This window comes from Lissotriton helveticus, chromosome 12 (assembly GCF_964261635.1).
Source record: "Lissotriton helveticus chromosome 12, aLisHel1.1, whole genome shotgun sequence".
Taxonomy (NCBI): Eukaryota; Metazoa; Chordata; class Amphibia; order Caudata; family Salamandridae; genus Lissotriton; species Lissotriton helveticus.
Window position 1 is genome coordinate 912,682,551 of NC_136073.1, and position 8,528 is coordinate 912,691,078.

Consider the following 8,528-nt stretch of genomic DNA (forward strand, 5'->3'; position numbering starts at 1 on the left):
AAAAAAGGATTTGGGAAAAAAACTGATTTACTAAAGTAAATAATTCTGGAGTTGTGCCAAAATGATGCACCTACCCAAGGCTGGTATAACAAGTGGAAATATGTTACTTTTCCCTGTTTCTTATGTGGTTCGGAAAATCTGGATTCATATAATTATACTGGACTCGAGAAATAAAATGTCGTCGAAATATGACGAATTTGGTATCAAAAGACCGAGAATGACGAGTACATCATGTACATGTATTTTTGGCGTGTTCGAGTGACGATTTCACCTCGAAATCGTCATTTACATTCTGAACCCTTGGCTCCCATTTATATGTTGCCCTTTACATAGGCCTTAATCCAGTTGAATTTGATTCCACAAGGACACATACTCCTTAATCGACTTTTCCCTGACCTCAGTACAAGTTAGAACCATTGCCCCAGGCCGAACTCGTTAGGTCAGTTCCCTCCCAGTGGCCGAGCAAGATAGCATCTAGGCTCAACCAGCCATAAAACCATTTCAGCGCGCACACCTGCCATATCTCGCTCACATCTATCTCCACTCTTTCGCTTCGCTTACTTTATGGTGGGGAGGTGCCCGTTTTTATTAGGGGTCCAGTGTTCTCTGATGAAATGTTGGGCCTTGCCAAATGATTTGTTGTAGGCAGCACGAAGTGAAATATGGACATGTCATCATGACTCTGTTTTTTTCTTTGAACCAGAATATGTTAACTATTTACTTTACAACCAAGAATGTTTTGCCTAGGGCCTAAAACTGTGTATAAGAAGAGAAGCCTGACTTCATGAAAGTGTGCAGTCTCCTGAGAACATACCCGTATTGTACTTCTAGGACACCTGTTACCTTGGTTGCAGCCAATAAACTAATCTTTGACTTCACCTAGAAGACTCTGAAGTTTCTGTAGGTCTGGATCAGGAGAACCCGAGGTCTCTGGGTGTTGATTCCCTGGCACCGCTGGGTTACCGGTTCTGTGCCGGTTCTTAAAAACCCAGTACCTCAGTTGGCGCCCAACGTTTGGGGCGATTCCAGTGGTACCAGTCAGCCTGAAGATCGTGAGGAGCTTCGTGTGAAAATTCCGGAGGACGGCCAACCACCTCATCGACCCCTGCATGTCGACGTGGTCCGAAGGTCTTTGCTGCGAGGCTCCCCGCTTCCCGACGGCTACAAGGACTGCTGCCCTGGCTATCGCCCTGATTTGGACCCTTGAAGTTTTTGGTAGAGCGAAACACTGAGACGAGTCTTCTGGTGACGTCATCGAGATAATTTCAGTTAAGTATAAGTGGAGCGTCTCCCAGTCCTTAGTTGGACTTACTTTGTGGTATCTTTGGGATACAAAAGGTTTTTTATTGGTACTTGCAAGCACCATAACCGAAGGACTCGTGTATTCACGAGAAATATCGTAATCGATAATCCTTTGAAGTTTGGAACTAGACTAGAGAGCGAGGATGCCTAGTCTTAGACTTGGGAATTTATTTTGTCTTGGTGGTAATAATAGGGACTCCCGATTGGATGACTCATGTCCGGTTCCTCCAGTTGGAACTCCGACTTACGAACTGTATGTAAAACATGGGGTAGGCCCCATCACCTACAACGAAGTATGGATTAAATACACCAGGAAAGATGGTGTTCTAAAGTGGCCCCAAAATGGTAGTTTTGATTCTGAAATCTTAGACAACCTTGAAGTTAAACTCTTCAAAAAGAAAGCCCGGCCGGCGATGTTTGACTCTTTCCGCTTATGGCGCAAAGAAGCCAAACAAAAAGAAATTAAATTAGCTAAGAAAAATAAGAGAGAAGGGGGACTTTCAGTAATGCAAGCTGCTGTGCAGTTTAAAGATAATGAGGAAGAGCAGATGAATGAGCAGTTGCACAGGCAACGTAAAATGGCAATAGATAAGTGTTATCCAGTTTTGCCGTCTCTTCAGCAAGAGGCAGCAAAAGAACGTGAAAAAGACCCATTAATGTCACATTTGCTAAATTCACCACCCCCCTATGCGCAGAATGCCACAGCACCCCCGCAACCTTTAGTTGCACAAGTTGCGCCTCCTGCTCCTCCACAGCACTCACCAGCTGTTCTTCAGCTGGCTCCTACTTCTTCGGTGCAGCCTCCTCCAGGCCCACCGACCACTTCTGTTTCACCTGTGTTTTCTACGATTTTGCCTACTGTACTTTTTACGTCTCCTAATGCTCCCTCTACGATTCTGCCTAGTGCCCCCTCTATTTTCTCTGATACCTCTTCTGCTATCTCTACCCCCGCCTTATCTCACCCCGTTTTTCCATCTGTTTGTCCTTCAGTTTCACCTTCCATTCGGCAGAAAATGGCCAGCACTGTTACTAATCTTCTTTTACCTCTTTTCGGGTCGCCTGCTACGACCCCTAACATAGGAAGAAGACAGTTGCGAAGTCAACTGCCTGATTATCAAGAGAGAGATTCCCTGAATAGTTTAGCTCGGAAATGGGTCATGGACACTGCAAAATATGATGTACAGTCAGTCATGGAAGTCTTCCATCAATGGGAAGCAGCGACACAGAGATATGTTTTCGAACAAATGTGTGTCTTTCTTGGCGAGGATTTAGAAGATAATGATCAAAACTGCATCCCACAAGAGATGTGTCGTGTACGGTTTAAGTTTGGAGAGGGTATGATTGTAGGTCCCGATGTGGAAAAAGCAGGTGAAATGTTGTTATCATATCGGAGTAAGGGAGGCAGTTCAGGGTCACCATCTGAATCTAATACATCCAGTAGGAAAAAGGCGCGACAATACCCTATGAGAGAAGTTCCCCCACAGTGGAGAGAGGGTGACGCGACTGCTGTCCCACCTATTCTGCCACACTTCCACCGTGTATGGGTACATGTCCCATGGAAGTGAGCTGAAGTTTTAGCACTCAAACAAACATTACCAGATCCGCGTAAAAATCCTGCAGGGTACTATAAAGAATTGTCACAAACTGCTGGGTCATGTATAATGAATTTAGCCGATATCGATATGCTATTTGGGGATGTCGTTCCACAGCCTTTATGGGGTAAAATTCGTCATGTAGATCATGACCAGGAATTAGGTGATACATGGGCTAATATTACTGCTGCAGATGCCCGCCAAGTTGGTGGTGCCAAGCCTGAGCCTTTGATAGCAGAACTCCCTGGTAGAATAGTAGATTACATGAAAACGATAATGCCTGCAATACGCGTAAATTGGGATAAGTTGTCTGCATGCAAGCAAAAGAAAGAAGAAACTGTTTCAGATTTCTTCACCAGATTTGAAGAAACATTCATTGACCACAGCGGTCAAGATATGACCACGGAAGGTGGTCAGAGATTGTTTGTCGATAAATTCGTGCACAATCTGCTTCCAGAATTGTGTAGAAAACTAAAAGATTCAGAAAGTTCTTGGGCAGTCTCATCTTCAGCGCAGATATTAGCTACTGCACAATACTACGAGAATAGAGACAAAGATGAGAAAGATAAAGTAGAAAAGAAAACTAGAGAAATCAAAACGAAGGTTTTGCTACAGCAAGCCTATCCGCCACGTGGTGGTGGTAATCAACATAATAATGGCCAGAATCACTACCAGAATACTTTTCAGCAGCCTCAACAGTATCAGAGAAACTCGCAAAGATTCGATTACACTCAACCCCGTGTAGGTCCCAACCAGTGTTTATATTGCAAACAAGAGGGTCATTACAAGTATAATTGTCCTGCCCTATCACAACGTGCAAATGGAGTTTCTGGTGTAAGAGGTCGTGGCAGTCAGCAAGCGCCTAGAGGTAGAGGGCGTGGAACCGCCCCGCAGGACACACGTCCCCTTCCACCACAAAACTCTATGAACAGGTTTGATCAGCAAAATAACGTATCTGACAGGACAGCTCAATACTATGTTGAAGATTATTACACAGAAAATGAGCAGTGGGAGAATGATGACTGCTAGGACAGCCATAGACAAAGAGAGGGAGTTGTTCAGTTCCAGTAGATCAGAGTGGACCTTACGTTGAGGTGATTACATCAGGTGTGTCAGAACCTTTTCTGTTGGATACTGGTGCTACAAAGAGTTCTATTATGCACTCCAAACTCCCTGGCGCACCTTTGTCTGGCGAAATGAACGTTTCTGTAGGTTTTTCTGGCGCCCCAGTTAGAAATCCGATTTCTGACCCTTTATCGCTTTCTGTTGGTCCTTGTGAATTCGAAGCACCCCTTATTCTTACAACAGGTTGTGGTGAAAATTTGCTAGGATTAGATTTGCTAAAAAGATTGTATGCGACTTTGTATTGTTCTCCTTCAGGAGTACAACTCACTTTAGGTAAGAAAGTGGTTTCTCCCATGTATTTGTCGAGAGATGCACTTCCAGCAGAATTAGCACTTCTCCCAGATATTCTTTGGGCTACTGGTCCTAATGATGTAGGTCTTTTAGAAATTCCACCATATGTTGTAACATTGAAGTCGAATGTTAAAATGCCACGACTTCCCCAATACAGAATATCTAATGAGGGTGAAAAAGCTTTGCTAGCGATTGTTTATGAACCAATTGAAAAGGATGTGATTGAGGAAACACGAGGCAATGTTTGCAATAGTCCTGTTCTGCCTGTTTTAAAACGAACTGACCCTTCTCAGCCACCTGTGTACAGATTTGTGATTGATCTTCGAGAAGTAAATAAGATAGTCGTGCCACAATTCCCAGTTGTGCCCGACATTACCACATTATTGACTATGATTCCAGCTTCTGCTTCATGGTTTTCAGTGATTGACCTAAAGAATGCTTTCTTCAGCATCCCAATTGCTGAGGAGAGCAGGGATATTTTTTCCTTTAGTTTAGGAGGTCGAAGCTTCCGCTTTAAACGCGCTCCTCAAGGCTACTGTGAAAGCCCCTCAATATACAGTCAGGCTCTGAAAACTCAGCTTGACACGATCGTTTTGCCTAAAGGTGCCACTCTTGTACAGTATGTGGACGATTTGCTCATTGCTGCAGATAATGAGAAAATTTGTAAACAGGCCACATTGACATTGTTGCGTCATCTGTGTGATCTGCATCACAAGGTGTCACTTTCCAAGCTTCAATATTGCCGACAAGAAGTGACCTACTTAGGTCACCTCTTATCGAAGGAGGGAAGGAAACTGACCCCAGAAAGAATTCAGGCAATAGCGAAATTGAGTGTGCCAAGAACACAGAGAGAAGTACGTGCTTTCTAGGGCATTACATCGTACTGTAGACAGTGGATTCCAAATTTTTCGTTATTGGCCAAACTCTTGGTGGCACTAACGTGTAAAAATACACCCAATCCCATTCCTTGGTCTGAAGAGTGTCAGAAAAGTTTTCTCGAATTACGCACAGCATTATGTTCGGCTCCTGTGTTAGGTACCCCCAACTACAGTAAGCCTTTCACATTGTATGTCCACGAGAAGGAAGGCTGTGCATTGTCTGTGCTGGCTCAGTTATTCGGAGATAGACAGCGGCCATGCGCCTATTTTTCGGCCATTTTGGATCCGGTAGCACGAGAATTGCCGAGTTGTTTAAGGGCCACAGCAGCAGCAGCTGTTTCTATTCGACAGTCTGCTGGTCTAGTAATGAATAATACACTAATCGTGATGGTCCCGCATGTAGTAGACACATTGTTAAATACGACCAAGACACAGCACTTAACTAGTGCTCGACTGTCCAGTTACGAATTGACGCTGCTAGCGAGCCATGTGCACATAAAAAGGTGCAGTACCCTGAATCTAGCCACGTTGTTACCAATTGCAGAAGAGTCAGATGCTTCAGAGCAACACGATTGTTTCCTCACAACAGAGGAAGAGACAAAAGGGAGAGTGGATTTATTTGACACTCCTCTTGCTGAATGTGATGGTACATTATGGGTAGATGGTTCATGCTTTAAACTCCCAAATGGGAATGTGACTGCAGCATATGCTGTCACAACTTTGCACACAGTCGTTGAAACTGCACGAATACCACATGGTTCAGCTCAAGCCGCAGAACTAGTAGCACTTACGAGAGCATGTGTGTTGTCTAAAGGAATGAGAGTGACTGTCTACACTGACAGTCAGTATGCATTTGGAGTGGCTCACAGTTTTGGACGATTGTGGAGAGAACGTGGATTCCTGACTTCGCATGGAGCTAAGATTCAGCATGGTCAGTTGGTGAATGAGCTTCTTGAATCACTGACCTTGCCCCTGCAAATGGCGATTGTGAAATGTAGTGCTCACAAGAAGGTGACTGATGATGTTGGTCTTGGAAATGCATTTGCTGATGAGACCGCTAAGGAAACGGCAAAGAATGTGATGAGCCGAATGTATGTTGCAGGCCCTGAAAGATAGACTGGTGAGGTTGGAATATGTGAGGACACGATAGAAAGTGTGAAGTCCATCCAAGCTGAGGCCACAGAGAAAGAGTTAAGCACGTGGAGAGAGAGTACAGGAAGAATGGATGCAAATGGTTGTTGGGTTGAATTGACAGAGCATCAGAGATGGTTGTTACCCGATGCATATGTCCTTGCAGTGGTTACAATGGCTCATGGAATGGCTCATATCAGCGCAAAAGGGATGTGCGAGTTGTTGGCCCCAGTGTGGAAGAATTCAGGGATTCCCAAGTGTGCAGAGAATGTCGTCAAGAATTGCATGGTATGTCTGAAGCACAATCCTGATAGGGGAACCCCAACTCCAGCTGGTCATTTTGCAACTCCTACGTATCCGTTCGAGGTTTTGCAGCTAGATTTCATACATATGGAGAGGTGCAACAACTTAAAATATGTGCTCGTTGTTGTTTGTGCCTTCTCAAGATGGGTAGAAGCCTATCCCCTAAAAGACAATACTGCCTTGTCCACAGCCAAAGCCCTTGTCAAAGAGTACTTCCCCAGGTTCGGAATGCCTAGAATGGTCTGGTCTGACAACGGAAGTGAATTTGTGGGTCGTGTGATGAAAAGAGTGTGTGAAGGGCTAGGCATTAGGCAGAAGTTCCACGCAGCAAATCACCCCCAATCAGCTGGATTAGTAGAATGTTACAATGGCACGTTAAAACTTAAATTGGCCAAAATCCAAGCGAGCACAGGTCTTAAATGGCCTGACGCTCTACCCTTAGCACTCCTATCCACCAGAATGACTGTGCATTCGCGAGTGAAACTCAGCCCCTACGAAATCGTCTTTGGCCGGCCAGCCAACATATGGGGATGCCTAGGCCCACGAAGTTCAGCGAGCTGCAACACCCTATTTTGCTTGATTACTTGTATGAATTGACGGCTAAATTGCGTGTTTTACATCAACAGGTCCACAACACCTTGCCTCCGGTCTCTGAGACTCCGGGTCACTCCATTGACCCCGGCTCCTGGGTTCTCATCCGCAACTTTCAAAGAACAAGAAACGACCAGCCCAGGTGGACCGGGCCTCACCTCGTCCTTCTGTCCACGAGATCAGCCGTCCGGGTGGAGGGGAAGGCCAACTGGGTCCACGGGATCCATTGTAAAAAAGTACCCTTCCCTCTGCCCTATGACCAATGGATCCAGAAGGGTGTCACTGACTCAGAGCTCACAACTGATGACCGTGTAAAAGAAACTAACCCTGATTGTGAAAGCGAGAACATTTTTCAAGAAACTGTGCCACCACCAGAACAATTGAATTCTTTGGAACCTGAACTGCTGTTTCAGGACCAGACAGTACCAGGAAAAAGACGCTACAATTTGCGACCGAGAAAAACAGACTAATAAAAGTGATTCCTTTTTATGATTTTGAGACCAAGACCTATGGACTAATAAATTCCTTTTTTTCTCCCAAATACTTTTGTGCAGCTCTCCCATTTAGGAAACTTGCTTATTTTTGTTTTTCGAACCGCCATCCGGGTTCCGCTGCTAGGGCCGTGATTGGTTAAAGTCTTTGAAAGTGCAGCCAACGACGTTAGGTCGGTGGTTCTGGTCGGTCCAAGGGAGTTGCCCTAGACTGACAGAAGCACTCCTTAGCAGAAACAACCTCCTCGTCGCGGGCAGCACCTTAGAGAGGATGGAGTTTCCTGATGTGGAGAGACCTGCCAAACAAATGAACTTTAAGCAGAGACTATGTAACACGATGACAAAGAAAAGTTTTATCATATTGTGTATTTTTATGCTATCAAGCGTAATGATCTTTTTTGATAAGTTATGTTTTATTCTCTTTCCATGTAACATTTGCGCCTACTACATCACCCATACCTCCTCCTACTATTTCCTCTCATTCTTTCCACCCTCTGCCTGACCACGAATCAAATAGGAGATTAGAGTTCATTAATAACTCCTTCGTTCAGTTATTACACCAACACCAACTTGTAATGAACACAACTAACTGTTGGGTGTGTGGTCTCATGCCTCACACAACGGATAAAGGTATCCCCTATTTGGTCCTGCCATTTAGTCACAATGGTTCAGTATGGGCATATAGGACAATGTTCATATATGCACGAGAAATCCAACCCCTACGTTCTGTAAAAGACAACCTCAAGACTAGCGCCCTAGTCAAAGGTATAGTTGACATGATCAAGGAAGTAACTTCTTATGAAGATACTCCGGATGATGAGATA